Source organism: Crinia signifera, chromosome 6 (assembly GCF_055691185.1).
Source record: "Crinia signifera chromosome 6, ASM5569118v1, whole genome shotgun sequence".
NCBI lineage: Eukaryota > Metazoa > Chordata > Amphibia > Anura > Myobatrachidae > Crinia > Crinia signifera.
In genome coordinates this window covers 52187681-52197757 of record NC_139222.1, presented here as the reverse complement: position 1 = coordinate 52197757, position 10077 = coordinate 52187681, and positions in this window count along the sequence as shown.

Below are 10077 nucleotides of genomic sequence, written 5' to 3'. Positions count from 1 at the left end.
ACACACACGTGAATGGGGCCTAGCAGAGAGGAGTGCATGGAATACTGCAATGGTGGACAATGGTTTATGTATATATCTATATATACACAAACACACACACACACACAGGTGAATGGGGCCTAGCAGAGAGGAGTACATGGAATACTGCAATGGTGGACAATGGTTATATGTATATATAGACAAACACACACACAGGTGAATGGGGCCTAGCAGAGAGGAGTGCATGGAATACTGCAATGGTGGACATTGGTTATATGTATATATACACAAACAAACACACACACACACACACAGGTGAATGGGGCCTAGCACAGAGGAGTGCATGGAATACTGCAATGGTGGACATTGGTTATATGTATATATACACAAACAAACACACACACACACACACACACACACACACAGGTGAATGGGGCCTAGCAGAGAGGAGTGCATGGAATACTGCAATGGTGGACATTGGTTATATGTATACACACACACATGGGGCCCAAAACAGTGACATGGTCGGGTGCACGGTTGACAAACCAGTGCTCTATATACACTATATACATTGGTGGCAACAGTGGGCATGCATAGGAGAGCATTGGGAGTGCAAACATACCAGGTTGTTGTTCTGGGAGCTGAGACAAGAAGGAGAGTCCAACTGCTGCGCCAGCGCTGTTTGCTATGTGGAAAAACATGGCGCCGGGGGAGTGTTTAGGAAATGCCACTCAAATAGGCTGGATCAAACGACGGACGCACCGACGGACGCACGACGGAGGCGGCAAAAAACACTCACGATCTGCATACGATTGACGGTCGGTCGGCCTGGGATTGCCGGATCCTACCTGCAGCACGTAGGACCAAAGATGCGACCAAACGAGTGGCGGGTACGCGCATTGGATCGGAATCGGATCAAATAAATGGCAAAAACACACGATAGTACATACAATCTGCATACAACCGGTCGGAATTGGATCTAAATTGACAGAATCGGGCCCTAGTCGTCCTGGTGTGTACCCAGCATTAGACACCAAATGATACACTGTATGCCATGTTTCCAAATTTTTATGCACAGTGGTTACAGCATGAAGCGAATGCATGTGAAAATACAAAGGTGCATTGCATTAAACAAGTCCAATGAGCGTCCCAAAATGGCCGGCCTGCCTGCTTTCATCCATCAATTGTTCTAAATTTTTCATTACCCAATGAGCTGAGGTGGAGTCTTAGCCAGTGGTACCATCAGGGAGGTGTGTAAAGCACTTTAGGCTAGACAGCCAATCAGCTGCCAGCTTCCATCTGTCAATCAAATACAGCAGCCAATCAGAAAGCTTCCCATTGATCAGCAGGCCCTTTATGACATCACAGACAGACCCTCAGAACTATCTGTGCATGTCTAATGGCTGGCTTTCAGTTGGACGGGTGGGTGGCAGAGGGAGGGGATGTCTGTCTCGTTTCTCCTGAAAATTGTGGTTTTTCTGCGTTTATGGGAAAAGTTGAGGTCCGACGCGCAAAAGTGGGGTATCGTAGAAATCACCTTTTAAAGACGCACATTTCTGGCCCCCCAAAAATGGGCATTTCAAATGAGAAATGAGTCCAATGAACAAAATAGGGTGAATAAGTATGTATTTCAGGGGTGAGTTAGCAGGTTATTGGGGAAGTAAGTCCTGATATTTTTGGAGGTTGCAGGGGCCACTACACCATTCAAAATAGGCAGGATTTAGCATATGCAGTTAGGCCCTGTAGGATGATTTTAGCTAAAAAGTGCCCCAAACACTCAAAAGTGCTTGTATCTGTGAAGGGAAATTATGGGAAACATGACTTAGACACCAAATGATACACTGTATGCCATGTTTCCAAATTTTTATGCACAGTGGTTACAGCATGAAGCGAATGCTTGTGAATATACAAAGGTGCATTGCATTAAACAAGTCCAATGAGCGTCCCAAAATGGCCGGCCTGCCTGCTTTCATCCATCAATTGTTCTAAATTTTTCATTACCCAATGAGCTGAGGTGGAGTCTTAGCCAGTGGTACCATCAGGGAGGTGTGTAAAGCACTTTAGGCTATACAGCCAATCAGCTGCCAGCTTCCATCTGTCAATCAAATACAGTAGGCAATCAGAAAGCTGCCCATTGATCAGCAGGCCCTTTATGACATCACAGACAGACCCGCAGAACTATCTGTGCATGTCTAATGGCTGGCTTTCAGTTGGGCGGGTGGGTGGCAGAGGGAGGGGATGTCTGTCTTGTTTCTCCTGAAAATTGTGGTTTTTCTGCGTTTACGGGAAAAGTTGAGGTCCGACGCGCAAAAGTGGGGTATCGTAGAAATCACCTTTTAAAGACGCACATTTCTGGCCCCCCAAAAATGGGCATTTCAAATGAGAAATGAGTCCAATGAACAAAATAGGGTGAATAAGTATGTATTTCAGGGGTGAGTTAGCAGGTTATTGGGGAAGTAAGTCCTGATATTTTTGGAGGTTGCAGGGGCCACTAGACCATTCAAAATAGGCAGGCTTTAGCATATGCAGTTAGGCCCTGTAGGATGATTTTAGCTAAAAAGTGCCCCAAACACTCAAACGGGCTTGTATCTGGGAAGGGAAAATATGGGAAACATGACTTAGACACCAAATGATACACTGTATGCCATGTTTCCAAATTTTTATGCACAGTGGTTACAGCATGAAGCAAATGCATGTGAAAATACAAAGGTGCATTGCATTAAACAAGTCCACTGAGCGTCCCAAAATGGCCGGCCCTTCCTGCTTTCATCCATCAATTGTTCTAAATTTTTCATTACCCAATGAGCTGAGGTGGAGTCTTTGCCAGTGGTACCATCAGGGAGGTGTGTAAAGCACTTTAGGCTAGACAGCCAATCAGCTGCCAGCTTCCATCTGTTAATCAAATACAGCAGCCAATCAGATAGCTGCCCATTGATCAGCAGGCCCTTTATGACATCACAGACAGACCCTCAGAACTATCTGTGCATGTCTAATGGCTGGCTTTCAGTTGGGCGGGTGGGTGGCAGAGGGAGGGGATGTCTGTCTCGTTTCTCCTGAAAATTGTGGTTTTTCTGCGTTTACGGGAAAAGTTGAGGTCCGACGCGCAAAGGTGGGTTATCTTAGAAATCACCTTTTAAAGACGCACATTTATGGCCCGTCAAAAGGGGCATTTCAAATGAGAAATGAGTCCAATGAACAAAATAGGGTGAATAAGTATGTATTTCAGGGGTGAGTTAGCAGGTTATTGGGGAAGTAAGTCCTGATATTTTTGGAGGTTGCAGGGGCCACTACACCATTCAAAATAGGCAGGCTTTAGCATATGCAATTAGGCCCTGTAGGATGATTTTAGCTAAAAAGTGCCCCAAACACTCAAACGGGCTTGTATCTGGGAAGGGAAAATATGGGAAACATGACTTAGACACCAAATGATACACTGTATGCCATGTTTCCAAATTTTTATGCACAGTGGTTACAGCATGAAGCGAATGCATGTGAAAATACAAAGGTGCATTGCATTAAACAAGTCCAATGAGCGTCCCAAAATGTCCGGCCCTTCCTGCTTTCATCCATCAATTGTTCTAATTTTTTCATTACCCAATGAGCTGAGGTGGAGTCTTAGCCAGTGGTACCATCAGGGAGGTGTGTAAAGCACTTTAGGCTAGACAGCCAATCAGCTGCCAGCTTCCATCTGTCAATCAAATACAGCAGCCAATCAGAAAGCTGCCCATTGATCAGCAGGCCCTTTATGACATCACAGACAGACCCTCAGAACTATCTGTGCATGTCTAATGGCTGGCTTTCAGTTGGGCGGGTGGGTGGCAGAGGGAGGGGATGTCTGTCTCGTTTCTCCTGAAAATTGCGGTTTTTCTGCGTTTACGGGAAAAGTTGAGGTCTGACGCGCAAAAGTGGGGTATCGTAGAAATCACCTTTTAAAGACGCACATTTCTGGCTCCCCAAAAATGGGCATTTCAAATGAGAAATGAGTCCAATGAACAAAATAGGGTGAATAAGTATGTATTTCAGGGGTGAGTTAGCAGGTTATTGGGGAAGTAAGTCCTGATATTTTTGGAGGTTGCAGGGGCCACTACACCATTCAAAATAGGCAGGCTTTAGCATATGCAGTTAGGCCCTGTAGGATGATTTTAGCTAAAAAGTGCCCCAAACACTCAAACGGGCTTGTATCTGGGAAGGGAAAATATGGGAAACATGACTTAGACACCAAATGATACACTGTATGCCATGTTTCCAAATTTTTATGCACAGTGGTTACAGCATGAAGCGAATGCTTGTGAAAATACAAAGGTGTATTGCATTAAACAAGTCCAATGAGCGTCCCAAAATGGCCGGCCCTTCCTGCTTTCATCCATCAATTGTTCTAAATTTTTCATTACCCAATGAGCTGAGGTAGAGTCTTAGCCAGTGGTACCATCAGGGAGGTGTGTAAAGCACTTTAGGCTAGACTGCCAATCAGCTGCCAGCTTCCATCTGTCAATCAAATACAGCAGCCAATCAGAAAGCTGCCCATTGATCAGCAGGCCCTTTATGACATCACAGACAGACCCTCAGAACTATCTGTGCATGTCTAATGGCTGGCTGTCAGTTGGGCGGGTGGGTGGCAGAGGGAGGGGATGTCTGTCTAGTTTCTCCTGAAAATTGCGTTTTTTCTGCGTTTACGGGAAAAGTTGAGGTCCGACGCGCAAAAGTGGGGTATCCTAGAAATCACTTTTTAAAGACGCACATTTCTGGCTCCCCAAAAATGGGCATTTCAAATGAGAAATGAGTCCAATGAACAAAATAGGGTGAATAAGTATGTATTTCAGGGGTGAGTTAGCAGGTTATTGGGGAAGTAAGTCCTGATATTTTTGGAGGTTGCAGGGGCCACTACACCATTCAAAATAGGCAGGCTTTAGCATATGCAGTTAGGCCCTGTAGGATGATTTTAGCTAAAAAGTGCCCCAAACACTCAAACGGGCTTGTATCTGGGAAGGGAAAATATGGGAAACATGACTTAGACACCAAATGATACACTGTATGCCATGTTTCCAAATTTTTATGCACAGTGGTTACAGCATGAAGCGAATGCATGTGAAAATACAAAGGTGCATTGCATTAAACAAGTCCAATGAGCGTCCCAAAATGGCCGGCCTGCCTGCTTTCATCCATCAATTGTTCTAAATTTTTCATTACCCAATGAGCTGAGGTGGAGTCTTAGCCAGTGGTACCATCAGGGAGGTGTGTAAAGCACTTTAGGCTATACAGCCAATCAGCTGCCAGCTTCCATCTGTCAATCAAATACAGTAGGCAATCAGAAAGCTGCCCATTAATCAGCAGGCCCTTTATGACATCACAGACAGACCCGCAGAACTATCTGTGCATGTCTAATGGCTGGCTTTCAGTTGGGCGGGTGGGTGGCAGAGGGAGGGGATGTCTGTCTCGTTTCTCCTGAAAATTGTGGTTTTTCTGCGTTTACGGGAAAAGTTGAGGTCCGACGCGCAAAAGTGGGGTATCGTAGAAATCACCTTTTAAAGACGCACATTTCTGGCCCCCCAAAAATGGGCATTTCAAATGAGAAATGAGTCCAATGAACAAAATAGGGTGAATAAGTATGTATTTCAGGGGTGAGTTAGCAGGTTATTGGGGAAGTAAGTCCTGATATTTTTGGAGGTTGCAGGGGCCACTAGACCATTCAAAATAGGCAGGCTTTAGCATATGCAGTTAGGCCCTGTAGGATGATTTTAGCTAAAAAGTGCCCCAAACACTCAAACGGGCTTGTATCTGGGAAGGGAATATATGGGAAACATGACTTAGACACCAAATGATACACTGTATGCCATGTTTCCAAATTTTTATGCACAGTGGTTACAGCATGAAGCAAATGCATGTGAAAATACAAAGGTGCATTGCATTAAACAAGTCCACTGAGCGTCCCAAAATGGCCGGCCCTTCCTGCTTTCATCCATCAATTGTTCTAAATTTTTCATTACCCAATGAGCTGAGGTGGAGTCTTTGCCAGTGGTACCATCAGGGAGGTGTGTAAAGCACTTTAGGCTAGACAGCCAATCAGCTGCCAGCTTCCATCTGTTAATCAAATACAGCAGCCAATCAGATAGCTGCCCATTGATCAGCAGGCCCTTTATGACATCACAGACAGACCCTCAGAACTATCTGTGCATGTCTAATGGCTGGCTTTCAGTTGGGCGGGTGGGTGGCAGAGGGAGGGGATGTCTGTCTCGTTTCTCCTGAAAATTGTGGTTTTTCTGCGTTAACGGGAAAAGTTGAGGTCCGACGCGCAAAGGTGGGTTATCTTAGAAATCACCTTTTAAAGACGCACATTTATGGCCCGTCAAAAGGGGCATTTCAAATGAGAAATGAGTCCAATGAACAAAATAGGGTGAATAAGTATGTATTTCAGGGGTGAGTTAGCAGGTTATTGGGGAAGTAAGTCCTGATATTTTTGGAGGTTGCAGGGGCCACTACACCATTCAAAATAGGCAGGCTTTAGCATATGCAGTTAGGCCCTGTAGGATGATTTTAGCTAAAAAGTGCCCCAAACACTCAAACGGGCTTGTATCTGGGAAGGGAATATATGGGAAACATGACTTAGACACCAAATGATACACTGTATGCCATGTTTCCAAATTTTTATGCACAGTGGTTACAGCATGAAGCAAATGCATGTGAAAATACAAAGGTGCATTGCATTAAACAAGTCCACTGAGCGTCCCAAAATGGCCGGCCCTTCCTGCTTTCATCCATCAATTGTTCTAAATTTTTCATTACCCAATGAGCTGAGGTGGAGTCTTTGCCAGTGGTACCATCAGGGAGGTGTGTAAAGCACTTTAGGCTAGACAGCCAATCAGCTGCCAGCTTCCATCTGTTAATCAAATACAGCAGCCAATCAGATAGCTGCCCATTGATCAGCAGGCCCTTTATGACATCACAGACAGACCCTCAGAACTATCTGTGCATGTCTAATGGCTGGCTTTCAGTTGGGCGGGTGGGTGGCAGAGGGAGGGGATGTCTGTCTCGTTTCTCCTGAAAATTGTGGTTTTTCTGCGTTAACGGGAAAAGTTGAGGTCCGACGCGCAAAGGTGGGTTATCTTAGAAATCACCTTTTAAAGACGCACATTTATGGCCCGTCAAAAGGGGCATTTCAAATGAGAAATGAGTCCAATGAACAAAATAGGGTGAATAAGTATGTATTTCAGGGGTGAGTTAGCAGGTTATTGGGGAAGTAAGTCCTGATATTTTTGGAGGTTGCAGGGGCCACTACACCATTCAAAATAGGCAGGCTTTAGCATATGCAGTTAGGCCCTGTAGGATGATTTTAGCTAAAAGTGCCCCAAACACTCAAACGGGCTTGTATCTAGGAAGGGAAAATATGGGAAACATGACTTAGACACCAAATGATACACTGTATGCCATGTTTCCAAATTTTTATGCACAGTGGTTACAGCATGAAGCGAATGCATGTGAAAATACAAAGGTGCATTGCATTAAACAAGTCCAATGAGCGTCCCAAAATGTCCGGCCCTTCCTGCTTCCATCCATCAATTGTTCTAATTTTTTCATTACCCAATGAGCTGAGGTGGAGTCTTAGCCAGTGGTACCATCAGGGAGGTGTGTAAAGCACTTTAGGCTAGACAGCCAATCAGCTGCCAGCTTCCATCTGTCAATCAAATACAGCAGCCAATCAGAAAGCTGCCCATTGATCAGCAGGCCCTTTATGACATCACAGACAGACCCTCAGAACTATCTGTGCATGTCTAATGGCTGGCTTTCAGTTGGGCGGGTGGGTGGCAGAGGGAGGGGATGTCTGTCTCGTTTCTCCTGAAAATTGCGGTTTTTCTGCGTTTACGGGAAAAGTTGAGGTCTGACGCGCAAAAGTGGGGTATCGTAGAAATCACCTTTTAAAGACGCACATTTCTGGCTCCCCAAAAATGGGCATTTCAAATGAGAAATGAGTCCAATGAACAAAATAGGGTGAATAAGTATGTATTTCAGGGGTGAGTTAGCAGGTTATTGGGGAAGTAAGTCCTGATATTTTTGGAGGTTGCAGGGGCCACTACACCATTCAAAATAGGCAGGCTTTAGCATATGCAGTTAGGCCCTGTAGGATGATTTTAGCTAAAAAGTGCCCCAAACACTCAAACGGGCTTGTATCTGGGAAGGGAAAATATGGGAAACATGACTTAGACACAAAATGATACACTGTATGCCATGTTTCCAAATTTTTATGCACAGTGGTTACAGCATGAAGCGAATGCATGTGAATATACAAAGGTGCATTGCATTAAACAAGTCCACTGAGCGTCCCAAAATTGCCGGCCTGCCTGCTTTCATCCATCAATTGTTCTAAATTTTTCATTACCCAATGAGCTGAGGTGGAGTCTTAGCCAGTGGTACCATCAGGGAGGTGTGTAAAGCACTTTAGGCTAGACAGCCAATCAGCTGCCAGCTTCCATCTGTCAATCAAATACAGCAGCCAATCAGAAAGCTGCCCATTGATCAGCAGGCCCTTTATGACATCACAGACAGACCCTCAGAACTATCTGTGCATGTCTAATGGCTGGCTGTCAGTTGGGCGGGTGGGTGGCAGAGGGAGGGGATGTCTGTCTCGTTTCTCCTGAAAATTGCGGTTTTTCTGCGTTTACGGGAAAAGTTGAGGTCCGACGCGCAAAAGTGGGGTCTCGTAGAAATCACCTTTTAAAGACGCACATTTCTGGCCCCCAAAAAATGGGCATTTCAAATGAGAAATGAGTCCAATGAACAAAATAGGGTGAATAAGTATGTATTTTAGGGGTGAGTTAGCAGGTTATTGGGGAAGTAAATCCTGATATTTTTGGAGGTTGCAGGGGCCACTAGACCATTCAAAATAGGCAGGCTTTAGCATATGCAGTTAGGCCCTGTAGGATGATTTTAGCTAAAAAGTGCCCCAAACACTCAAACGGGCTTGTATCTGGGAAGGGAAAATATGGGAAACATGACTTAGACACCAAATGATACACTGTATGCCATGTTTCCAAATTTTTATGCACAGTGGTTACAGCATGAAGCGAATGCTTGTGAAAATACAAAGGTGCATTGCATTAAACAAGTCCAATGAGCGTCCCAAAATGGCCGGCCCTTCCTGCTTTCATCCATCAATTGTTCTACATTTTTCATTACCCAATGAGCTGAGGTAGAGTCTTAGCCAGTGGTACCATCAGGGAGGTGTGTAAAGCACTTTAGGCTAGACTGCCAATCAGCTGCCAGCTTCCATCTGTCAATCAAATACAGCAGCCAATCAGAAAGCTACCCATTGATCAGCAGGCCCTTTATGACATCACAGACAGACCATAAGAACTATCTGTGCATGTCTAATGGCTGGCTGTCAGTTGGGCGGGTGGGTGGCAGAGGGAGGGGATGTCTGTCTCGTTTCTCCTGAAAATTGCGGTTTTTCTGCGTTTACGGGAAAAGTTGAGGTCCGACGCGCAAAAGTGGGGTCTCGTAGAAATCACCTTTTAAAGACGCACATTTCTGGCCCCCCAAAAATGGGCATTTCAAATGAGAAATGAGTCCAATTAACAAAATAGGGTGAATAAGTATGTATTTCAGGGGTGAGTTAGCAGGTTATTGGGGAAGTAAATCCTGATATTTTTGGAGGTTGCAGGGGCCACTAGACCATTCAAAATAGGCAGGCTTTAGCATATGCAGTTAGGCTCTGTAGGATGATTTTAGCTAAAAAGTGCCCCAAACACTCAAACGGGCTTGTATCTGGGAAGGGAAAATATGGGAAACATGACTTAGACACCAAATGATACACTGTATGCCATGTTTCCAAATTTTTATGCACAGTGGTTACAGCATGAAGCAAATGCATGTGAAAATACAAAGGTGCATTGCATTAAACAAGTCCAATGAGCGTCCCAAAATGGCCGGCCCTTCCTGCTTTCATCCATCAATTGTTCTAAATTTTTCATTACCCAAATGAGCTGAGGTGGAGTCTTAGCTAGTGGTACCATCAGGGAGGTGTGTAAAGCACTTTAGGCTAGACAGCCAATCAGCTGCCAGCTTCCATCTGTCAATCAAATACAGCAGCCAATCAGAAAGCTGCCC